This window comes from Lutra lutra, chromosome 4 (assembly GCF_902655055.1).
Source record: "Lutra lutra chromosome 4, mLutLut1.2, whole genome shotgun sequence".
In the NCBI taxonomy this organism is placed as follows: Eukaryota; Metazoa; Chordata; class Mammalia; order Carnivora; family Mustelidae; genus Lutra; species Lutra lutra.
Window position 1 is genome coordinate 31,956,996 of NC_062281.1, and position 26,157 is coordinate 31,983,152.

The window sequence follows — 26,157 nt, forward strand, 5'->3', positions numbered from 1 at the left end:
TAGAGGCACTATGGTCACAAGTTACAGCTCTCTCCAGACAGTTCAAGGTCTGTTAGACTGGAGGGAGATTAAGTCCCTAGATGTTTCTCCAGAATGAGAACCCTTGAATGGAAGTTTCAAGGAATCAGGTTTCAGAACAAAATACAAAAAACTTTTCGCTGTTCTTGTGTAATGAGACTAGTTTAGCCATAGGCCGAGCTCTACTGTGGCTCAGCTCCAGCGGGGGCTGTGGTGTCATTTCTTTCCAGCAGTGCGTGCAAGAGCCCTGGTTTCAATGAGTGGCTAGACTGGCAGCCTCTTCATGCTGTCAGGGTCTACACTCCAGCATCTGGAGGTGGCTGTCTGCTGGGGCTCCCAAGTCCTGGGTTCTAAGACATCAGATGACTCTCTCAGCCCCAGAGGGACCTGACATGGCCTCAAAGAGCAGAGATAGGAGGCTTGTCCTGTTTTCTGTGCTGGGACCCCTGGTCATAATGGGCCACAGGCTCTGTTAATAGCACAGGGTAGCATGGTATGAGGAACAGTCCATGGTCTATTCTTCTGCTCCTCACTCCCCTTTTCAGCAGCAAAAAAAGTTTTTATAACCCAATTAAGGTCTCATTCCTAATAAGTCAGGTCCTCTATCAATCTCTGTGAGTCAGCTCAAAAATTTGTCTCTATCCTATTCCCTAAGTATCTTATAAACTGAAATCAGTCATTCAGCACATATGTATTAAGAACCTGTTTATGTCAGGCACTGTAGAGGGCATTGAGAATAAAAGGATGAGCAAAACAGGGTGGTCCCTGCCTTTGAGGGTATTAATAGTCAAATAAAGGAGGTAGGAAATGAGCAAGCACTACAGGAGCATCTGGTGGCAGCCTCCCACCTATGCAGGTGAAGATGGGAGGGCTGGGGGGGGCATTTGCCAGAGCCAGGGGCCTTTAAGCTGAGAACTGAGGAAGGAGTGCGGATAGGGCAAGGAAAAGAATGAGTGTTCCAAACAGTGGAGGAAGCCTGAAGGCCAGAAGTTAGCAGAGCTCTCTGCTTTTTCGGAAGCAGCAGAAGCTGCCCATGGTTGGGGTACAGAGAGGTGGGGAGTCTTGTACGCTCAGGGTGGAGAGAGGGGTTGAGGGCCTTCTTCTTGGTGATTGTGTGGTGTGATCACATTAAACCTATTATACTGGGAAAAGGGAAAGCACAGCCTGAAGGGCTATAAAACAACGTATCCCAATACCAGTGTGCATCTCTTCCTCGAGCAAAGTCCTGTCCCTGCACAGACAGCCCAGGAGATGATCTGTCTGGCCACACAGCCTAGAGGTCACCGTGAGAGTAGAGCCAGTGACTGTCTCTCCATCCCATCTCTCTGCAGTACCCATCAAAGGGGGGGGAGCTTTGCTAGCAAGCTGCCACCCTCTCCCAGAGAGGGCCTACTGCCGAGGTATGTGTACAGCACAGTCTCCAGGTCCACCACCTCCCAACTCTGGTACCACCCTGCTGGAATGCTTCCAATACACAGACTCGAGCAGGGACTTCAGTAGGACATGCCCATCTGTCAGTGTTCTTCTTAGGACACAGCATCACCTGGAGAGGGAGTTTGGAGAGGGGAATATGAGTGAGATGGCCTGTCCCTTCCATACTGCTTTCTGCTCACTTTCCCCCTTGGGACTGACTGGGAACGATATCCTGGAATGACAGATAGCAATTCCAGCCTCTCTCCTGCACACTCTACCCCAGGTTGCATGACATGGGTAGGTGGGGAGATCGAGTGGATGCAGCTGTAAACAATGCGGTCTCCCCAATCTGTAATTAGGGCCTCTGCCACACCGCTGCATCATGCAGCTAACCGAGGGATGAAGAGAAAGCTTTCTTTCTTTTAGCCACTACCACGAGTTCAGAGTCTCATGGATGCAAGTGGGTTTTCAGGGCCTGCCTCTCCCATGTTTCTCAGAGCAGGCAGCTTTCCCGGGGCTTGGCACACATGCCCCCAGGGAATACCTCCAGTTCTGAGTAAAAGGGATCCACTTGGTTGCCAAAGAATCTTGGTGGGCACAAGGTGCCATCCAGCGGTGATCACAGATGATGATGATTAGCTCTGGGAACCACACCTGGGAAAAGGTGCAGTTTTATGCAGCTAAAAGTAGGACTTGTTTGGTAGAATTTGAAATTGATCATGATGTTAACGAGTGAAGGTTTATTGTTTAGGTGTGATCATAGGTTACGGATATATTAAAAAGAATCTTTTAGAAAGACCGGCTGGGCTGAAATATTAAGATAATCACATGCTGTCTAGTAATTTATCTCAATATAATCTGACAATGGAAGGAAAGTGGGGATGTTTGAGGTTAGACAAGCTTAGCCATTAGCTCATGACTGCTGAGCCTAGTTGGCAGAGATCAGGGTGCATAAGACTTATGATACTATAATCTCTACTTTTGTTTGTTTTTCACCTTTTCCCTACTCTGCAGTTTCAAAGAGCATATCTAGTAAATATGAAAACTACCAGAAAGGTTTAGGACAACTGAAATCCTTTAAAAAGGTATTGATAAATAGCATTTCACTAGGTCAATAAAGGCAGAACAAAGTCTCCATAACATACTTGAACTCGAGCAAACCAAAGATAGCTTTTGGAAGACCTTCTGCTGTGGATTATAGGCATGGAAAATTTAGGCTTGAAAATTAAAATTAGATCACATACAAAGAAGGGAAAATCAATAGGAAGATCTTAAGTAATAGACATTCTTTCTTGGCAACAATACTATTAGATTCATCAGATAATCAAGATTGAACAACAACAATTAAAAAACATTTATTCATTTTCTGAAAAATTTTGAGTCCAGTGCTGCTAGAGGGCAGAAACAGAATTCCAAGTAACCTCCGGGTCTCCCCAGCTGGTTTCTGTGTAAATGAGAGATAATATAAAACCTCTCAGAATCATTCTTTCTATTATCCTGTTGGCGGGTTTGGCTCAAAAAAAGCGGACATAAGTTTATTATCAAAAGGATTGGAAATACTCAGTTCTCAATGGTGTAGAGATGTGCAAGATTCAGGAAGTGGATCCTAACCCTCAGGTGGGGTTCACCCATAAAATGTAAGAGAAAGGGAGAGAATACAGTGAGCTGGTCATTTCATTCTAACTTAGAATTTAGATGTCTATCACAATCCAAATTCTCAGTTCAGTAAAAACTTGCCAAGTTTTCATGTTACACTTTATCTGCCACGAGGAGCTCAATCAGGACACAAACAGGTACTGACCACTTGAGCAAGTGCCCTGGTCACTTTCAGGTAGGATCAGAGCCTAAAATGAACTATTGGGTGCCCCTTGGATGCTAATATGCCACCAATATTATTGAATATAAACTTTTCAGCACTCTTACTTTCTTTCCATTTTACAAATAAGGAAACCAAGGCACAGAGAGTTTCAGAAAGTCACCCAAAGTCATATAACTAGTAAGCCATAAGTTTGGATTTAAAACAGATCTGACTACAGAACCCATGTCTGTTGCCACCACACAAGCCCATTTTATTAAATACAATGGGGACTATAAAATGTACCAGAGACTGTGCTCTCTCTGGCACTGACCAAGTAAATGCATACTCTTTTGTTGATCCATCAAGCAAGTCATCCAATTATGTCCTTTATCCCTCACTACAATTAATTTCTAGTGCTGTGAAATTCCTTTCCTTCCAGAGGCTAATCAGGACTCCAATCTGGAAGATGGCAAAGAGCCACTCTTACATTTAAAAGTAACTACTTGTTTTTCACACACATATACATACGTGCGCACGCGCACACACACAACTGATTTTGATGGTATGAAAGCCAGACACTCTGGGAAAAGAAACCCTGGAAAGGGTGCCTGTGATAGTGAAAATTAACTTCTGATTAGAATTCGGGAAAGAACCCAATCTAAGGCAAAGCTGACTTGTTAATTTGCTAGATAAACTATTCATTTCCTGTACAGGAAGGAAATAAATCTAGACCTGCAGGTATGTGTGCAAGATGGCCGCACATGACTTGAGAAAGAGGTAAGAAAGAAGGAACTCTTTTCATACAGGGTCTTTCTTAGGAATAAGAAGCAAGGCCAATCTTTCCCTGGCAAGCTCAAGCTCATTAGCTCTGTGTTGCTAGCCTCATAAGTGATCACTAAAATTTATTGTATAATATTTAAGTGGATCCAGTTACAATGTCCTTGTTAACTCTAAAGAACAAGTTATTTGGCAGAAAACTGAACACAATCTTCCCCTCAGAGAGGTGTAAATATTTATCTCTCTAACCCCATCGGAAAAACAATCTTGTAACTAATAATATATTCTATGCAAAGACTTACCATTAGAGTCACTAATTAAAAGGCATCTTCTCCATGATATAACTTTTGAACTAGCTGATCAGAAGCATTTAAAGGTAAAATAAGGCATCTTATTTTCCAGTTTTTGACACTTAAGGGTGATTTACACCAAGTTTCTTCACGTAATTAAGCATGTGGGAAGGACAATTAGTGGCCCAAACTCATGTTCTCCCTCACAAATCTTTCACAACACTATGAGGGGAGTGGCACAGATGAGTGATATATAAGTTCAATTAAGGAATTGAAGTTTATGCATTTTTTTTCTTAAAACAGAATCATGGGGTTTTCCCCAATAATATCACTCTTGTTAGCTTGTATTTTGTTTAATTCTGGATTTTGATTGATTTTACATGATAAAATTCCAGTTCAAAGTAGCCTAAATAAGAAAAGGAATTTATTAGTTAGCATAATTGAAGAGGCTTAGAGGAGTAACATCTTCAGATATGGCTTGATCAAGAAGCTGAAACAGTGTCATGAAGACTTTTACTCTCTCAACCTTCTTTCTTTGCTTTCCTTGATGTTGATTTCATTCTCTCCCCATGAAGTAGCAAAACAGCTTACCTTACCACTTAGCAACACCAATAGAAATCAGACATTTCCTTCCCATTATTCTAGAAAAACTCGGACTGAGTCTCTATCACTGGGGTCACTTGTCCATTTCTGCCTCCACGGGGGATAAAATATGCTGATTTGTTCAGTCACTCCCTCCCCTGGAGAGGGGGAAATGGGCAGGTAGTGGGTCCCACTCAATTACATGGGCAGAGAGCAAGACAATTACTGAAAGGCAAAATGAAAACAAAATAAAACAAAAGATAAGATGAGATCCTGGTTCTAGAAAGAAAACTGAAAGCCAAGCAGATAAAACCAAGAGTAGTCAACTCCATACAACAATGCAGAAGGTTAGCAAAAGCATTTGTCCACTGCATCTAACAAACAAACTTATGTTTCATGCTCTTACAGGACAATACCAGCAATTACACTATGGTAGTAATGTGGATTAGAATCTTGTAAATCCTAACAATTTATTTTCCCATTTTATTGACAGGTAAATTTTGAATAAGGAAGAGAGCACGGGAAAATGCAGGGAGAGTAAGTACTATAACCACATCCATATTGACTCTGATGCCATTTTGGCAAATTTGCTTACATTTACGTCCAGATTTTTTTTTAAGTGTCATCTATCATATGTGTGAAAACAGATAAAGGTATGAGACCTGTTCTAAGACCTCTGAAGAATGAGCCATATGGTAGCCCATCTCTATAGGAGGAAAACTGGAAGAGTTCTGGTTGCTTAATTTCTGTTGTTTGGGTTTATTTTGGAATTTTTTTCTCAGATTTCCAACCAATACTGGCATATAATGTAGGAATTGCCAAGGATATTAGTGATATCAACAGTTAATTTGCAGAAAGATCCATGCTTCAAAATAAGGGTAGAAATGAATGACTTTCATTGCTTTATGCATGCAATTGCCTTTTAGTGTCCCAGCATAATTCTATCTTGTTTAATATTGTCATAGAATCAAGTAGCTGATGTAGGAAATTTTTCCAGCTACTTGTTTAAATTATGTGTTACTTTGCCACATTTTTCTAAAGTGCATTATTTTATTTAGGAGCTTAACATACATACTGGAGCCAGAGATAAAAATATCAACTTAATTAACATGTCAAAAATCAGCAGTCTTGGGCCTCATAACTTACTAAGCACTGTATGGATCTTTAGCCAATGTCTTCAAATTCACATGGAATTGGAGCTGTGTCTGCTGTGTCCTCCTCCACTGCCAGATGGTCAATTGGCTTCTTGGTGCTATAAGCATATCTTCCTCATTGCAATTTCTGACCTGTGCTAGACGGAGTAACAGGTAGCTTGTTAGAATTTATCTAAAATCAGAGTACATAGATTGCGTGTAATAATTTAAGGAGTTCTGCAGCAAGTAAGGTACAAGAGTTTCAGTGGCAGAGTCAGGGTTAAGATTCACAGGGTTCAAAAATCATCTACCACTTTTTCACTTCACTTTTCTTGTGAAATTCAAATTAAATAGTCTGAAAGTCTTCTGTAAAGTATGAAACAATATCCAAAAATAAAATGTTGCTGGTATTATTTTTCCATGAACTTGGTTTTACTTGTTACTGAAAACCATCCAGATTCTTTGGTTTCTTTTTCCTTCATGTATCCTTCAGAGATAAATCAAAACAAGTCACGTTTTGTTTTATTCAATCAAGCTTTTATTTGCATGTGATTTTTTCCAAAATCCAAGTTCTGATTTGTTTTTCGATTTGTTTTGTGGGATTGTGTTACATATTCTATAAAATTTGGGGATCTTAAGGAATGAATATTTGCTCAGAGGATCTAGGGGACAGGTTTACAGCATTTTAATAAGTAGATTTGACTGATCTAGGGAATCTACTTCCCATATCGATCTAATAAAAGAGTCAAGGAATGAAATAAGGATAGGGAATATTAAGAGGTCTCTTTGAGACCAGCCTTTTCTTTACTGGGTAGAGATTCAAGGTATGCTTGACTGCTAAGTTTAGCAGTAAAATAAAATAAAATAAAATAAAAGGCCAGTTAAATTTGATTTTTGTATGAACATGAATAAATTTTTAGTGTAAGTATTGCCAACTGTTATGTTCTATACTTTATCTGGCAACTTTAAGGAAGACATTGCTCTTAAGATTCTCAAAAGACCCCTTACCTACTTGAAAGGGACCATAAGTAGTCTTAACAAAACTGTAACTTTCAGGTGATCTTTACCCAAAAGTGAGATACTTTTGCCATCTAGAAAAGGATTCTGTGGGTTGACCAGGATCATCTGGAATGTTCTCCTCCAGTGTCTCTCATAAGTGCAATTATATGGCTGCTGGGGCTGGAGTGATCCAAAAACTCAGCTGAGCTGGAAACCGAAGAGACCTCACTCACATAACCAGCTACTGATTGGGAGCTTTGTTGACACTATCGATTAAAGTCTCCACATTATTGCCAATCCTCATGGCTTAGGCTCCTCCTGGCATGATGGCTGTGTTCCTAAAGAACATCCCAAGAATGAGTGTTTCAAGAGCTAAGTCTCTTGTTTTTGCCTTCAAAGAAAGCAAACTCGGTGATACTGTTGATACCAGCAACACTCATGTCTTAGAGATGTTTAATATCACAGAAGATGTTGCACAGCTTCTGCTCTCTAGGAACACGTTGACTTCAATAACTACGAGTAGAAAGACATAGAAGAGAGGTCAAAGAGTAGCGGGGTAAAACGAGGATTGAACAAAGGGGCAGAGGGACATGTGCGCAGGCAAGTTATAGACAGAGCAGTGCTGGCCAGGAGTAGTGGATGGGTACCAGATAGACTGGGAGAGCTATGGATTATGGATTGATAAATGGATTATCTAGGGTAATTATGAGGAAAAGGAGAGGTGGTTTAATTAAGAAATAAGTTGACCTCTGAGGAAGAAAACTTGAGAACCTAAAATACAGTTAAAAAAATCTTTTTATACTTTAGACCCTATAAGGGACTAAAATATAGTAGGTTTGCGGTTTAGCCTTTCTTAAAGGAAGTAAAATTTTGTTTGATTTTATTTATACTTTTTTTTCCCATTTCTATCAAGTCTATGCCTAGTCACTTTAAAATAAAAGGCTACTTTCACTTAAACGCACTAAATATGTTAATTTAACCATAGATATTTGCCTCTAGCACAGAGCTTGGCTTACATCTTGAATTACAACATTCACTGCACTACTGTTTCCCTTCCATATTTCATGAAAGTCCCAAATATAAGCTGAGAGCCCCAAAGGCATTCAGGAGCTTGACTGAGTCTAATTCCACTCTATCAAAAGTTTCTAATCACAAGTTCTTGACATGCTTAAGATACATCGGGTGTACAGACAATGTTTGATGGAGGCTCCCTGTGATTGTAGGTTAGCCCCAGAGGCTGCTTTTGGGTAAATAAATATTAGGTCTGTGAGAAGGCTACCTTTCCCAACGATAACACAGCTGCCTGCTGAGCAGAGCAGTTGGTGGCTGAGTAAGAATATGTTCCGCCTGCTGCTATGAAACGTGAAAGGAAGTCGCTGATAGCTCGACTTGCCCGGAGACACCACAGAATAGAAAGGTCAAGAAACTCAGTTGTAGATCTGGTCTAACATGCAACTGAGTTGTTTCTGAAAGGCAAGCCCAGAGGGAGATTACAACAAGAGGGAGAAATGAGATCTTATTGTCCAGCCAGTGACTGAAAAATCAGGCTGTGATCTCCAAGACTGTCCCTGTATCAGAAAACAGGAAATTTCACCGACAGCATTCAGTAACGGGACCTGGAAAGTCATTGAGCAGGGAGTGAAAAGTAACAGGGAGTACATTTCATGCTAAATCAGAGTATATGTGGCCTTGGGGGGGAAAAGACTGGTAGTCATCAGTCAGCAATATATGCCTCCTGTTGATGTGGCCTAGCCATGAGCAACTAGAAGAAAGTTTTATTTGGAAAATGGAGTTTGGGAATGCAAATGAGTTAAGGTGATAAAGGGGGAATAATCAGTTTGACTGTATAGACCATAAATGTTGAGATTAACCTATCCTAACATAGCATTTCTAAACAACCTTGGAGGCAGATAATCATACCTGAATATCTAGTCTTCAGTCTCCTTCTCTAAGAACTAGTCTTGACATTGGAGACATTAGATACTGCTGGAAATTTACAGTGGATCTTTGCTACATGAATTGTTGCCCTAACCTTCTCATATCATCCTTGTGGCAGAAGGATAAGGGAGATTCCTTTGTAGGTATTTCAAACATCATTTTCTGGTCCTCTCTCACTTAAAGTAAAAATAACTCCTAGAGATTTACTTAACTCACTTCAGACAGCGTCTTTGTTTAGATTCCAGGGAAGATAAAAAACTCTTCACGCCTGTGTGTCTGAGGCCAGCTTATCGTAACCAGCCGGACTGGCCTCTCAGTAGCCAGCCCTGCATGCTCTCAGCGGTCTTTCCCATAGCACTTCTGCTCTCCTCAGATGTCTGCTCAGAGGCAGACAGAGGCATAACCCTTCTTTTCTGTCTCCCTTTCTTTCCTCCACAAGACTGGTTCAGCAGCTCCACGAAGGTATTTGGATTTCCAAAGACCAGACCCCATGAAGTGGCTTTCCAGGTGGGAACTTGACAGAGCAGAGGCAGATTAGTGGCACTTCTGGGTCTGAGCGGAAAAGGAACGAAGTGCACCGGCAGCACAAAGACGGACCGCGGTCCCTCTTCAGACAGCTTCCGGCCACTTGAGTCACTGAAACTTCCCTGAGCAGCACAAATACCTCTGAAACACCTTTACCGTGCTCGCTTCGGCAGCACATATACTAAAATTGAAACACCTTTACCCACGGGTAACACTCAAAACACTGAACCACTGGGATGGCCCGAGCCCCGAATAAAAGCTGGATCTGGAAGGTCCCACTATGCCAGGTGTTACCCCTTGAGGTGTTGGATTCAGGGTGTCTAGAGGTTCTTGGGGCAGAGGCAGGGGTCGGGCACAAGTGTGGTTTGCATGAGTATTTCAACATCCCAGCAGCTGTGCTAGCTGTGTCTGTGTTCAGCTGTGTCCTGTCATTCCTGTTCATGGCCTGTGCCTCTCTCCAAACGGTCTAAGAGACAGCAGAAAACAAATACGATATGATCTTGATTTTGTACCTTTGCTGTGCTTCTTAGGCAGTTGTGTAGTTAATTGCATTGTCTTAAGTTTCCTTGTGTGAAATAATTTTCCCCACCTTCAGTCAAGACATCATGAAAACACAGTGATTGTAAGAGCTTTCTGAAGGAAAATCTGTCATCTAAAAATATCGTCACTACTCTCTAGTATTGTCTTTGAAAGAGTCTTATAGAATTTTTGTCATGTTACTTTCCTGACGTCATTAAAAATGTACATACTAACTTAGCGGAATTCAGATTTGAGAATTATAACTACTGCCACCCTCCTCTTCATTATTTTTTTTAAAGATTTTATTTATTAATTTGGCAGAGAGAGATCATAAGCAGGCAGAGAGGCAGGCAGAGAGAGAGGAGGAAGCAGGCTCCCTGCCGAGCAGAGAGCCCGATGCGGGACTCGATCCCAGGACTCCGAGATCATGACCTGAGCCGAAGGCAGCGGCTTAACCCACTGAGCCACCCAGGCGCCCCCTCCTCTTCATTATTATCGGTGTATTGTGTTGGTGTCATTTAGATAACATTCTAAGGGAAAGTTGAGGCTTACTCTTTTTTACGTCCCTAAGTCAAATATTTTTGAATGGGTCAAAAATACACTCTTCTTGGGGCGCCTGGGTGGCTCAGTGGGTTAAGCCGCTGCCTTCCGCTCAGGTCATGATCCCAGGTCCTGGGTTCGAGCCCCACATCGGGCTTTCTGCTCGGCAGGGAGCCTGCTTCCTCCTCTCTCTCTGCCTGCCTCTCTGCCTACTTGTGATTTCTCTCTGTCAAATAAATAAATAAAATCTTAAAAAAAAAATACACTCTTCTTATATTGTTTTTCCTTTTTTACCACAATAAAAAAATTGTTAATGATGTTAGCAGTTTAGGGTTACAGTGTATTAGAAATCCAGGGACTTCCAATATAAAAATATAAGTAAAATATTTATATACATACAGATACCTGTATATTAACTGAGATGGGACTTGTAAACATCAAGACTGTCGTATTAAATTGACTAATGGGTAAGAAAAAATATATGCTCTATCGTATTAACACGAATATCTGAGGACAGAGTACAATTTTCACAGCGAGGCTATTTCCTCAGCAGGATAAGGTGACAATAACACATTTGCATTAGTCCCCAAACCTAAACCGTTAGTTGATAAACGAATGGAAAATAAAACATGTACTGAAGGAGATAAACCTGTTTCCTTATCTCATTACTTCGTAGCTTAGAAAAGGTTTCTGAGGGAAGACAAAATTGTGGGGTTTGGGTTGCATACAGAGGATGATTTATGGAAGTTCACTTATAATCTCATCTGCTGCATTACCACAACCAAGCACGAGTGACTTCAGTAGAGCAGGACAAAAAGCCCTCCTGAATGCATATCGAGCTTCAAAACAAAGAGCAATATAACTGGTGGCTCCTAGATACAAGTCTCCCACAAGGACAATGTAATTAAAAATTTCTGAAGAGTATTTTAAATGCAATGTACTAAGTCATCTCAGGCAGGTAACAGAGCCACTGACGAATGACGGGGAGACTCCACAATAAGCACTTGGAATTGCATTGCATATTTTTTACCTAGAGGCATAAATAAATAAAGGGTAGAACTCTTCTCCCATTCTGAGAGCAGCCGGGCCGCACTCAATGACCTACTCCTGCTTACATTGCTTCCACTTGCATGGGACGGGGTAGAATCAGAAGTAACATTTACCAGTAAGTCCCAAAACAAAGCTTCTGCCAAAGAGGAAGCAATGGACAGCTTAGTGATGGGCAGGTGAGGAGGGGTAGACACAGAAGAAGAAAGCAAGTATTGAAATGGGTATTGAGAAATGTCCTTGTCATACAGCCCATCCTCCCTCTGAGCCTGTCTTGTGCCACAAGGCAAAGAGCCTCTGGGGTTTTGAGAATCTGAGCTTGACTTGAGATGCTAGATGTCCGATCTCTTGACATCACTCATTTCCCCCCATGACGCGGGCAAATAACGTCTTCCCCGGCTCCATTCACCTGTCTGTAAAAGGAAGATAAGGCACACGAGTTTCCACTTGAAGCTGTAACCAGGAGATGCTTAGACAGAGTCTCTTTGGTGAGGAACTGGAACGCAAGGAGCTCCGTGCTCTCTGGCGGCATTGAGCTACATTTTCACTGAAGCAAATTCAAAAGACACGCTCGGGATGTCCTGGAAGCCCAGACAGACACAACATACAGCATCATTCCTTGACTGACATTCATTTGTACATCCTGCTTCAGCCCTGGTCAAAAGCAGTTTTCAAAAAGCAGAATTATAATCATTTAACTCTCTGAATCAGGTATATACTATGTATCAGGTATATACTATGATAATACACCTTTTTAGCACTTCCCATATTTTACCAAGTCCAGTTTCAAGTACTTTACACATATCATTCATCTGCCCGATAACTCCATGGTTAATACTATCTTTATCCCCTCTTTATATTAAGGTAAGTAAGACAAAGTTGATAAATAAGTAGCTAAATAAGTTGCCCTAGACAGTTTCCTCTTGCTTTATAACAGAGCAGCATGAACTCAACAGCTTGAAATAATACACATTTATTAACTCACGGTTTTTGTCAGTCAAGAGTCCAGGCATGCCTTACTGTTCCTGCTCTCACGGTCTCCTTGCAAGGCTGCCATGGAGATCTCAGCTGGGCTGCTCTCGCATCCCCCGGTTCAGCTGAGGAACAATCCATTTCCCAGCTCACTCAGGTGTTGGCAGAGATCATCTCCTTGCAGCTGCCGGACAGAGACCCTCCGTTTAGCTGGCTGTTGGCTGGAGGCCACCCTTTGGTCCTAGACACCACCTGACGTTCCTTGCCGTGTGGCTTGTCCAAACTGACTACTTGTTTCATCCAACTTACAAGAAGAGCCTCTCCCCTCAGGGAAGAATCAGTCCCTCCCTTAAGGACTGTTCACTTATAAAGCTGGGCCCCACTGCAGGGTATTCTTTCATTTAACTCAAAATCAACTAATGCGAGACATTAATTATATCTGCAAAATCTCTTCACCTTTGTTGTATGTTACCAGCGGCACGTCAGTCACAGGCCCCACTCACACTCAAGGGGAAGGGTTCCCACAATGGGGTGAACAACAGGAGGTGGAAATTAGTGGGGGGTCACCCCAGGGTCTATCTGCCACACGAGATAAGTGCTTCTCAAACTTGAACGCACATACAATCATCTGGAAATCTTTTTGCCTGTTGAGGAGTATTGCACGAATATTACTGTAGATGCTCCACCATCACATCCTCTCTGTAAATAAGAGAAGATTCTTTTTGTTTTATAAATTGGACCTCCATAGATATTCTTATCTAACTGAAGTGTTTCAGAGTGACCTTTTCCCTCTAAGGAAAAGAAAAGGAAGCACAGGTTTTAAATATTCCTCGCTTTTGAAGAGAATGTTTACTTTAAAGAAGACAGGGTTTAAAACATCTTAACTACAAATAACTCTCCTTGGACTTTGTAGGGGGAGGTCTTTCTCTTGAAGATAATAATGAAAGCCTGAACGAAACTTTCTCGTCTAGTAATCTCTCCCAGACAGGAAACTGTTATCTACCTTCTTTTTAAAATGCTGCTTAGATCCTTACACTTAAATTTAGCTCTCAGGCACCCTCTCCTTTCTCCCTGTGGGGTACAAGTGGTGTTAAATGACAGAAAGATGTTAAGCAAGATATCTCCCTACACGGTTTCTTTTGACTCTTTGAGTAAATGCCAAACTCTACTTGCAAAAAAAAAAAAAAAAAAAAAAAAAAGAAAGAAAGAAAGAAAGAAAAGAAAAAGAAAATCTGAAGATAAGCCTGTCAGAGGGCCTTGAAATTAACATAACTCGGACCTCCTGTCAGTGTCCTAAAACTTAAAATAGTGAGTTACCAATTGTCTGCCAGTTAGCTGCAAGGCTTCCAAAGCAAAGCCAGTGCTCCAAGATCAGAGCATGCCTCCAACGCCTACCTTGGCACTGGAAAAATGAAGGCAAAAGGACCAAGATAAATGCCTCCTTGTAAACACACACATTGAAAAGCTGAAATCTTACCGCAGATGCTAACCACAATGAGATCATCTCTTCCCACATGTTTCGAGCTGTGCTAATAGCTTTACATTCGAGGCCCCATCTCATCTTCACAACAAACTTGTCAAATACATATTTACACTTCCCACTTGGTTAGGCAACTTGGGCAGAGAGAAGTACTTAAGTAACACACCCAAGGTCACTCAGCCAGCTGGTGGCTCGACTTAACTTGAACCAAAGTCAACCTACTAACGCAGACAGAGAACTAAAAGCACTATAGGATGGGATGCTCAAGGAAAGTAAGAGAATGTCATGCAAGAAGACTGTAGTGGATTGAATGGTGGCCACCCACCACTGGTGGTCCACATCCTAACTCCTGGAATTTGTGAATATGACGTCATTTTTGAAAAGGTCTTTGCAGACGTAATCAATTTGAGGATCTCAGGATCCTCCTGGATTATCTGGGAGAACCCTAACTAAACCCAATGACAAGTGTCCTTACATAAGAAAAAGGCAGAGGAGATTCTGACACAGAGAAGAGGAAAAGACACAGACACGAAGGAAATAACCATATACACACAGAGTCTGAGACTGGAGTGGCGTTGCCACAAACTGAGGAAGCCTGGAACCACCAGAAGCTGCAAGAGGGAAGAAAGACTCTCTCTCTGCCTGCCAAGTCTGTGGCAACTTGTTACAGCAGCCCTAGCAAAACACCACATACTTAGAAAAGGTGAATAAGTCGTGGAATCCCCTGTGCCCGAGTCTCTGACTGGATCAGACACCCTGGCAGGGCACAGACACCACCTCGTTTGTCTCGGAACATCCAACATCCTTAATATTTATGCGCAGCTTAACGAATCTTCACCGAATGGAACCACAGAAAGAGCTGGAAGTGTATCAAGTAGGTGCGGTAAGCCTGAAACCCTCTGAGAGCCTGAAGCGTGACGCGGGCAAGTCCGGCCCTTGTAAAGGGACCACAAGGAACTGCAGTCGCATCTGCGTGCCTGTGTGCTGTGCGCGCTGTGCGTGCGTGTGCGTTGTGCGTGCGCGTGCGCGCGGCTCTCCCGCAGGACGGAGGAGGAGAAGGGTTGGATCGGAAGTCCTGCCATCATCTGGGGGATGTAGCTGTGACCCTGGGGGAAATTCAGAGCTACCAAATGTTTTCAGCCTTGTCTAATCAAAACGTAGTCGTGGAAATGGACATTCCATAGGAAATGGAAATTCCTATAAAATCTGAAATGGACAAAATAGAAATAAATTCAAGGCCCTCTTACTATTCACTCTTGTTTTATTTTTTATTTACTTTTGAAGTAAATTTATTAAAAAAAAAAAAAAAACGCAAAGATATGCAGCCAGGTGTCCCTCCCTCATTACCCATCGATTCACTGACTGAATATTTGTTGGTGCCTGTTCTGTGCCCTGTTCTCAGTGCTTGGGGTGTATCAGTAAACAATGCAGGCAAGACCGTTGTCTCCATGGCCTTCACATTGGGCTGCACTGAGAAGTTGAGGCACACCTCCCTGAGAAGGCCAGACTTGATCAAAAACTGGAAGGGACATCAGCCAAGCAATTCTCTCTCTCTGAACCACGTTTGTAATTAGAGTTTTCGAAAGCCTCTAGAGTTTCTTTGTGGATATGAGAGCAAACTTGGAACATAGCACTTATTTTCTCCTTTTCCTGAGAACAAAAAAACAACCTAGTCTACCGTATATCTTGATTTTTTTTGTTTAATGTATCTTGAAGATTTTTATCAGATAATTGTCTTGACCGGAAAGTTTCCCTGTTTATTGATTTTTGTACTACTGACGAGAACATCCTTATTTGGGTGGATACAATAATGAATTTAATTGTTTCCTTATGATGGACAATTAGGTTGTTTTTGATCCTTCACTGTTCTGAAAAATGTGGTAATGCAGAACTTTGTACAAATATGATTTGACTGTCTTGGATAATTTCCCAGAAGAGGAATTTCTGGGTCAAAGCTATATGAATGAGCAGTTTTAACAAATATTGCCAACTGCCCTCCTGATATATACCTCCCAACAACAGTGAAAGAGAGTGCTGGGTTTCCCTTATGTGACCAACAGTGTGACATGAAATGTTTGTTTATATTTAAGTGTTCTGGCCATTGCAGTTGGCAGAAAAGTGATAATCCCATGTAATTTTAAATTTCAATTTGTGTCTTATGAATAAGGGTGTGTTTAGGAGCCATTTGCATTTCTTTTCCAATTAGCTCTTTCTTCATAGTTTTGCCTAATTTCCTACTAGGAAGTAGGAAATTTTTCTCATTGATTCCTATGTGTTTTTTATAGACTAGGGAGATTATTCTGTTTTAGATATTTCTTCCTGTATGTTGTATTTTGATTTCATCTATAGTTGTTTCTCTTTTATTTGTATTTTTTTCTTGCATAATTTTTTCAGTGTAGTAACGTTTATTGATGTTTTTCTTTATAGCTCCTGGGTTTTGAGCAATATTTCAAAAGATTATCCTCACCACACATTTATAAAACATTGTTCTCATTTTCTTCTAGTATGGTTTCGTTTTTTATACTTAAGTCTTTGATCTATTTAGGATGTATTCAGTGCTCAGTATGAAGGATGAATCCAACTTTTTCCCCAGATGCCCCCCTTACTTTTCCATCACCACCTTTTGAATAGTTTATTTTTCCCCTCCTGATCTAACACCTGTATCATGTATTAATTTCTTATGTAGTTGGGTGTATTTTCTATCCTGCACCAGCAGTTCTGTTTGTCAGTTCATGTCAATACAATCTTATTTAATAATTGAAGTCTCTCTCTTTTTTTTTATTTCAGTGTTCTCCTGTCTATTCTTCTTTTTTTTTTTTTTTAAGATTTATTTATTTTTGAGAGAGAAGGGGAGGGAGGGGAAGAAGGAGAGAGAGTCTTAGGCAGACTCCTCGCTGAGCACAGAGCCAGTAATGAGGCTCAATCTCCTGACCCTGGGATCACCACCTGAGCTTAAACCCAGAGTTGGACACTCAACTGACTGCACCACCCAGGCACCCCAATTCTTGATTGTTTAATTTTCGTATGATCATAAAATCAGTTTGTCTCCTTCTAAAGAGAGAAAAAAATTAAATTATTAGAATAGAATGAAATTTACCATAGAGAGAAATTACATAAAATCCTTCTATCTAAGACTGGGTTTTTTAATATTTTATTTTTTTAAGTTTTATTTAAATTCCAGTTACTCAACCTACAGTATAATATTACTTTTAGGTGCACAATATAGTGATTCAACACTTGCTTCATCACAGCAAGTGCACTCTTCAATCCCGATCACCTAATTAACTCATCTCCCTACCCACCTCCCTTTTGGTAACCATCAGCTTGTTCTCTATATTTAAGAGTCTGTTTCTTGGTTTGCCTCTCTCTCTCTTTTTGTCCCTTTGCTCATTTGTTTTGTTTCTTAAATTCCTCATATGGGTGAAATCATATGGTACTTGTCTTTCTCTGACTTGTTTCACTTATATAATACCCTCTAGTTTCATCCTTGTCCTTGCAATGGCAAGATTTCATTATTTTTTATGGCTGAATAGTATCCCCTTATATATATATGCCATATCTTCTTTATCCAGTCGTCAGCCTATGGACATTTGGGCTGTTTCTATAAATGGCATATCCAACTATGGTTTTATCTTTTCTTTATTCAGTTGTATTTTGTGCCTTTCAGGAGTACTTTAAGGTACATAAGTTTTGCATATTTATTTGTAAGTTTATGCATAGATATTTTATCTTTATTGTTGTTATAAATGGCTAATTTCTTTCATTATATCTTCTAAATGATTGTTAAATACATGCATGTTTTTTTCTGCATAATAATAGATAATAATTATCTACCCCACCATCCAACTGAATTCTTATTCATTTACAAATATTTTATTTCACTCTTGTGCTTTCCAAGTACACTTTCACAGTCTTTGTCAATAAAACAGATTTATGTCTTCCACTCCCATTTTTCTACTTCTAGCATCTTTTTCAAAACTTTTTTTTGTCATTGATTAGTGTCTTTCCACTTTGCCCATAAATTTTTGTATCTGCTTTGTACTCTCCCTTCTTCTTCAAAGAGGCTTCTTTGTCTTTAAATTTATGGCAAATCTTCACATTTTTCATCTGTTTTGTGGCAACTTTTTCCTCTTGAGTCTTCTTTGTTGATAGGTTTACTGTACTTTTCTACATGTTTCTCTAAAAGTGTGTTTAGGTTGATATTGTGCTTATTTAAAACTCTTCTTACATCAGTAAGTTGAAGTTTTCTAGACTAGGCATTTAAGAAAGCTCCTGTGAGGAGAGAAGAAAGACCAGAGTAGCTTCCCAGTGTCCAATCTCTCTCTACCACAAAGGTTGACCATTTCCTGCAAGTACAGTGCATCCATGTAATTCTCTATGCAACCTTACTACCTCTGCCTCTTTAAATCCATTGCTTTTCAAAGTGTTCAGGAGGATTTTTATTGCCATTTCTGACACCAGAGTTTCCCACTCACTATAGCAAACAAGTCATGCAGTTTTCTACTAGAGGGTAAAGCCTTTCCTTTCAGAAAATGTGTTTTCACCAGATCTTTCTGCAATCTACCTTCTAAGTATCTGTCTTGACTTCCTGCTAGGTGGACTGTAACCAATCTTGCCTATTTTAGCAGTAATTATACATATGTCAGAGTCTGTGGATTATCTGTTTCCTATTTTTTAATGGATTTTTTTTAAAGATTTTATTTATTTATTTGACAGAGATCACAAGGAGGCAGAGAGGCAGGTGGTGGGGCGGGGGGAGCAGGCTCCCTGCTGAGCAGAGACCCAGTCCTCCCTCCCCCATGCAGGGCTCATTCCAGGACCCTGAGATCATGACCTGAGCCAAAGGCAGAGGCTTTAACTCACCGAGCCACCCAGGCACCCTATCTGTTTTCTATTTAACTGAAGATAGAGTTCGAGAGTTTTCTTTGTTTTTGTTTTTTGTTATTGTTGTTGTTTTTCCCTTTTGGTTTTAGATGACTACCAGAGAGGGGGTAGTCTGGCATACAAAGCCATGTTCAATAAGCTACCTCAGAAATTTTCTTTTCCTCAAAATAACAGCTCTTCCCTGAAACTTTCCAGCACAAAGTTTCAGGATTGGGAGTAGATTGTATAAAAAAATGTATGTCTATAGATGAGCTTTGTGTATGTGGTATAATTATGATTACTTATTTCCTTCTGGTTTTCTAAACTTTATCTTTCTGTCATGGCTTTCTCTCTCTTTCCCTCAATACATACACATTTACACACACACACATAAGCACAGAAGAGGCTGTATATAAGATCATCAGTGCTCTATAGAAAGCTTAAATAAGTGAAAACCAAAACTCTCCCTTAGATTTGGTAATGAGGAATTCATCTGTGACTTTGAATAAATTAAGTTTGTGGAAAGAAACCAGAATTGTGAGTTGAAAGAGTTGAGATGTGAACAAAAGGTCACAAATTAAGGAGCAGAGACTACCTTTTAAATACACTTTTTTCTTCTTTATTGAAATATAATTGACATGTAACATTGTGTAAGTTTAAGGTATATAACATATTGGTTTGATATACTTTTATTTTTTTGGTAAAATTATTACCACCATAAAGTTAGTTAGCTAACACCCCACCAGGTCACGTAAAGACACTTGGCTATTAAGGAAAGGAAAGTTTTACAGGATCACCTAGATAGTCAGGGCTAAGAAACTATATATAGATCTCCTTAAGAAGCTTGTTTAGAGGGTGGTGTCACAAGATTGTGAAGTCTTGTCTTTCAAGGTGGGGGTGGAAAGCAAGGAGTAGGGAAATAATTTGTATTAGAACAAAGTCATTAACAGTGCTGACTCTTAAGCCAGAGGGCCTGAATTTGATCCTGTTCTAACTCTTATTAGTTCTGTGACTTGGCAGAACATAGTCTCCATGAGCCAAAATGATGCCCTAATCTGTATGAGTTCAGATCTTTCTCCTGAGCTCCAACCACTACCTTCTGAATCAAAGCCTGGATGTCCTGCAGGAATCTCCAATATAGCCAAAATTTAATATAGTATTTGTCCAATTCCCAAGTCTATGCCTCTTGTATTTCCATTCTTAGTGAATGAAGCCATCTATGTAAGAACCCAAGCCAGAATGCCCACGTTTATCTAAATGCCTTCATTTCTTTCACATGTAACTTCTCACTGTGACCAATTTATATCAATTCTACCTCCTCATTTCACCTGAAGTACTTATGCCCTCTTGTCCAACTTTACTGCTGCCATCTTGGAGTAGGTTTCAATCATCTCTTACCTATACTACTCTCCTATAGCCTCTTCCCAGCTCCCTTGCACTTGGCCTTGAGCCACAAACCCCCAGTTCGGATTTGTGAATCAGGATCATAGGGAAGGGAGAGAGCACATAGTTGGCAGAAAAGAAAGTGGAAGCATCTGCCCATTGGCTGGAATTTGGCAGAGTCAACATGGTAACCATATTGGGCAGATGAGGTCACCTCTCCCATCTCCCACTTCTAATGGTGGAAACAATCCTGGTCTGCCTAATTTGGAATTAACAAGACTAACTGAAATTTCTGAGTTAGAAGGGCTTAAATGGTGTGGGGGAAAAGCCACAGACCCATCCCTCCACCCCAACCCCCAAAATCTTGCTCTTGTGGTACAGAACTTGCTTTGGACTAGGGACAAAAAAAAAAAAAAAAAAAACTCCTGAGCCTCTGTTCTTGCCCACACACGACCCTTGAATCTATCCTTCATACCACCAACAAAGTGAATTTGTTAAAAATTTTAATCATGCCATTCTTCAGGTCAAACCTTTATAATATTAGAATTGAAACTACATTTTTTATCAGGGCTTTCAAGTGCCTCCGCAATCTGGCCCTGACTATTTACCTCTCTATCCTCAAATGATAAAAATGATGCGAAGTGGTCAAATTCTGGATACTTTTCAAGGTGTATCCAACAGGATATACTAGGGAACTGGATGTGAGATACAAGAAAAGAGAAGGAGTCAAAGATTACTTCAGGTCTCTTGGCCTGAGCAACTGGTAGAACAAAGTTAATTTTGAGCTGAAAAGATGAATACTGTGAGAAACTCAAGTTGGAGGGATGCCTGGGTGGCTCAGTGGGTTAAAGCCTCTGTCTTTGGCTCAGGTCATGATCCCAGTGTCCTGGGATCGAGCCCCTAGTCTGGCTCTCTGCTCAGCGGGGAGCCTGCTTCCTCCTCTCTCTCTGCCTGCCTCTCTGCCTACTTGTGATCTGTCAACTAAATAAATAAAATCCTAAAAAAAAAAGAGAGAGAGAAACTCAAGTTGGAGACACTCAGTTTTGTACACTTTAGGATTGAGCTATTAGGCAGACATCCAATGAACATGAATACCAGGTAACCAGGTAAAGTACATTTAGAACCAATAATTGATTATTAGATTGCATAATATGGAAGTTATTGGTAATAGGACAAGGGTAGTTTTAATACATTGTGAAAGTAAGATATGTTTGGATTGGGTTCAAGAGAAAACAGGAGACAGAATTGGAGACAGGCAATATATACAATCCTTCCAAAAAGTTTTACTGTTAAGGGGAGTGGAGGAATGGAATGGATATGGGCCCAAGAGATTGTATTTTTTAAGGTGGAATAAATACCAATATTATTCAGATTTAAATAGATATAATAAGCATTTACATGTTTGTTTTCTGAATTAAGTTAATGTGACTATGGTTTGGTAATGGGTTTTGTCACATTTGTTCTCTGAAATTTTCTTTAGTTTTTGGGAATATATATAAATTGTTATTGTCCACAATGTAAAAGCGTATACTTCATTACTCATATGAGGTTTGAAATGTAGTCTGTGAATCTAGGTTATTATTTAGAAGATGGCATCATAATCCTCCATAACAGTATAAATGACAATACAAATAGCTTCCACGTGGTGCTCTCAGACAGTGTACTGGGCAGTAGGCTAACTGCCTATAAACACAATAACAACACAGGGGAAGTCAAGATTGCCATTTTCAGACAAGGCAACTGAGTCTCAGAGAAATCAACTAACTCTGCAAAGGTACAGAGATTCTGAAAGAAGATCCAGCATGCAAAACCCAATCTGCTTGAGCCCAGTACGAGGGCTACTCGTCACTATACTCTTAAAAGCTACATGGTGAGTCTCTGCTGGACCCACAGTTCACTAGAATCTAGGACGGTGGTTCTCAACCCTGAAGCTATGTTAGTTAAGGCAGTGCCAGGACTCCACCCAAGACTTGTCTCCAGATCACTTTCCTGTCTGTAGTTTCTGAAGCCCCACAGGTGATCCCAATGTGATTTAAGATTCTAATGTGATTCTCAGTGATTGTAAACCACAGAGCTCTGTATTTCAGGAGATTTCAGGAAAGAGTCTGCACTCAACAGAGTTATGGCTAGCACATAACTGAGACCTCATCTGACCCTCATCATGCTGAGGGAAACCTTTTAGACACTGCTTTAAAAGCCTCACTATAAATTACCTTAAAATAAAACTCTATAAATAAGCTTTCTCTTGCAGCCTCCAACACGTACAAGTGACCCCAATTGACCCTCCCCTCTGAAGACTCACCCCTGCCATGTGTGCGATATTAATCCTATCTTTCATCAAACAGAATTATTTAAGGAGCTTGAACTTTCTAACCCCATGACTCAACGTCCAGGTATGAATAACAATAGCCACATATCAAGCACCTACACATGCTGGGTGTGCTGTTAGTGCTTCACAGGTGTGAACTCATTTAATCCTCACCCTGACCCTATGAGGTAGATGCTCTGATAATACTCATCTTACAGTTGGAGAAACTGAATGAGAGAGAAATCAACTAACATAGTCCAGGTCATCCTGCTCACCAGAAGAACCCAGATTTCCACTGGCTGCTGCTTGGCCACAGAGTCCGTGTTCCTGGTTACTCAGGACTCAACATCTCCACAGGCATGCCACAGAGATTCCTCACTTCAGGATGGAAGCCTTTCCTTCTCATCACAAATCCTCCTCATTTCCTGTTCTTTCCCAGCTAATAGCACTTCCTCACACCCATCATTTAAATTGAAATCTCTAGCGCATCCTTGACACCTGTTACCCACACAACTAGTGGGTCTCTCCATCCTTTTGATGTTCCTCCTCAGTGGCTCTCAACTCTTTCAGATCCTCCTTTGGTTCTTCCTGAGATTATTTTAGTAACCCCTGTAAACAGTCTCCCTATCCTAGTTTCATCTTCTTCAATCCAAACCCCACTTTACTGGTTCTAGATTGGATCACTTGGTAATACAAATTTGAGAGTGCATTGGGCTTAAAATGCTTCAGTGATACAATGAGTCCCATATGATGAAACACTGATTCAGGAGCAAGGTGTTGTTCACAATGTAGTTCCAACTTAATTTCCTCAGAGGCCTGTCATCCCGCTCCCTAGCCCCTTATATTTACCCCATGGATACTGTATGCTCTTCTCCAAATTCATAAACTGGGACCCACAAACAATCTTATCCAAAGACATGCCGCATCATGTTGGCTCACCCAGTACTACTGTGTGTGAACATGTGTATGTGTGTGTGGGTATTAACTGTTACCATTTAAAGAATTGGGAGAGTTTTTGCAAAAATCCACATTTCTTCCTTCTCTTGAAACATTATTTCACCAGTTCCTCATTGTCCTCACCACCCTATCTTGCATCCCAACCCAACTCACCTCACACATTTGAGTGACCCGTATGACCTGCAGGCATTTGAGTTTGTGATCTCTACTCCAGGCAGCTGGAGGGTCTCTAAGTGTATCACATATCTTCATGCCTCTGTAACTTTGTTTCTTTAGATCAGAGTACCCTGTATCCACCTGCTAGGTTCTCTTTATCTTAAAAAAAAAATGAAAACAAACAAACAAACAAACAGGAAGAGGATCACCATTTTTGTGAGGTCCTTCCAATAACATCAGTCACCCTTTGCTCAATGATCCCATAAAGCTTTATTTCTATTTCTAATGTAGCCCTCCCCACACTATTAAAGCTGTTATGTCTGTCCTCTTCTGGGTAGATTGGGAAAACCTTGAAAGTAGGTTCTGTTTTGCTCAGCTTTCTACCCTCTCTCACATTGCCTACCATCATGTTTCACCCATCCTATACATTCCATGAGCACTGAGTAAATTCAGTTGAAATCAGAAGCTCTTTTTGTCCTTTATTAAAGTCTTTTTATACCCACTTTGTGAACATGAACTAGTAAAGGAACTACTACTTTATGTAGAAAGGATCAATGGTATTATTGTTTCAGATGAGCTTTGAGAAAATGAAGGCTTCTGAAGTCTTTTTAGTAAGAGTATATAGCTGATGATGAGGGTTGGCCCTACTTGACTTCTCAGTGCATTATGCAAAGAAGTCTATAGATTCAACGCCTTCCCCTCTTTAGTATTGCCTATATCAATGGAGTAAAAACTAATTATTTTTTAAAAAGATTTTATATATTTATTCGACAGGGAGAGAGAGAGAGAGAATAAGTGGTGGGGGGGTGGCAGGCAGAGGGAGAAGGAGAAGAGGCTTCCCACCAAACAAGGAGCTTAATGTGGGCCTTGATCCCAGGACCCTGGGCTCATGACCTGAGCCAAGGACAGAAGCTTAACTGAGTCACCCAGGCACCCCAAAACTAATATTTTTTTAAAACACTTTCACACTATGACAAATTTCTTAGGTGATAATTACTTCATTAAACAGCTCGGCCCCTTCACCTACAGTTTCTAATCTCATGTTTTCATAAGAAATTCACATTGTAAACTACTTGTTTCACAATATCTTTATCTTTGAGACTCCATTTTCATTTCTTTTGCACCTTCTATTAAAATAGAAGAATACAGGGGCGCCTGGGTGGCTCAGTCGTTAAGTGTCTTGCCTTTGGCTCAGGTCATGGTCCGGGGGTCCTGAGATTGAGCCCCACATTGGGCTCCCTGCTCCGGGGGGAGCCTGCTTCTCCTTCTCCTTCTGCCTACTGCTCCCCCTACTTGTGCTAATTCTCTCTTTGTCAAATAAACAAATAAAATCTTAAAAAGTAAAAAAAATAGAAGAATACTGAACTCCTAAGAATCTAGATCTAGGTTGAGAAAGATAGAACATTTCTTTTAAAATGTACAATAGTGGGGAGCCCAGTGGTTCAGTCAGTTAAGCATCTGCCTTCAGCTCGGGTCATGATCCCAGGGTTCTGAGATTGAGCACCCCCCCGACCACCGCCACAAGTTCTGCCTGAGCAGCGAGCCTGCTTCTCCCCCTCCCACTACCTCTCCCCCACCTCTTGCTTTCTCCCTCCCTCTCTCACTCTCATGTGTGCTCTCTCTCAAATAAATAAATCTAAAAATATAAAGTTAAAAAAACTAATAAAATGTACAGAGGTAGTATACAGACCTTGCTTTAGGGAAGAAATGCCCAAAGTAGACATGAGAAGGAAACCAATTTTACACACTCTTCTGGAGAAGTAGGAATGAAGAACCGCAGTTGCCATGGAAGTGAAATCTCAGAAGGAATGACCAGATGGTTAGGAGCTGTCTCAGTTTTTTGCCGAGACCATCTGCTGACAGTCCCAAGCCCCAGGCAGTGGACTGCAATGCCTGTTAATATCGAAACTCCAATAACATTTTGCTGTCTCCACTTCATCTCCCTCTATCAGAACTGAATATGGAGCACGTATGCACAGGGAAGAAGAAAAATTCCTTGGATAGTCGTAAATTGTCCTGGATTAAGTTCATGGCTATCTCTAAAGAACCCCATTCCCTCCCAAGGCCTTCCATGTGGGTTGAAGAGAATCTAAGAGGAACCAAACAGTCTGCAGCACATCTACATTCCAAGAAAGTATGCCAGAAATTTCAGACTCAGATTTAAATCTTTATTTGTATTAGTTTTCTTTCCTTGTGATCTAATTTCCTCCTAATCAAGGATTTTTTTTTTCAGTTAACATTATCAGATGCTGTTGAACTCAGAGTACACATCTGACAGATTTCTAGATAGAGTATTAAATCATCTCCCAAATTGTTTTAATCTTAGGAGGTAAATGACCTACATGATGAAAAATTGACATCAGCATATTTTTTAAATGAAGTTGTTTCATCATTGGAATTAACTATCTTTGGTGGAGTTTTTAGGCTCTTAGACAGCAGCTCTCCATCAATATTGATTA

The 26,157-nt window shown here is 40.6% G+C and overlaps 2 long non-coding RNA genes across 3 annotated transcripts; one reads left to right on the forward strand and one right to left on the reverse strand.

Annotated features, from left to right (window-relative positions):
- LOC125098671 (uncharacterized) lies at nt 1–25,575 on the reverse strand. 2 transcript variants are annotated; one of them, XR_007126907.1, is made up of 6 exons: nt 25,389–25,575; nt 23,696–23,857; nt 12,565–12,735; nt 11,989–12,160; nt 6,025–6,164; nt 1–1,561 (listed from the first exon to the last, which is right to left on the reverse strand). It is a non-coding gene; the product is annotated as an uncharacterized LOC125098671 (long non-coding RNA). The 2 variants fall into 2 exon arrangements; XR_007126906.1 differs by having other exon boundaries at nt 6,025–6,169.
- LOC125098670 (uncharacterized) lies at nt 3,163–9,591 on the forward strand. The gene is made up of 3 exons (XR_007126905.1): nt 3,163–3,262; nt 5,372–5,415; nt 9,388–9,591. It is a non-coding gene; the product is annotated as an uncharacterized LOC125098670 (long non-coding RNA).
- Nucleotides 25,576–26,157: the final 582 nt, after the last annotated feature.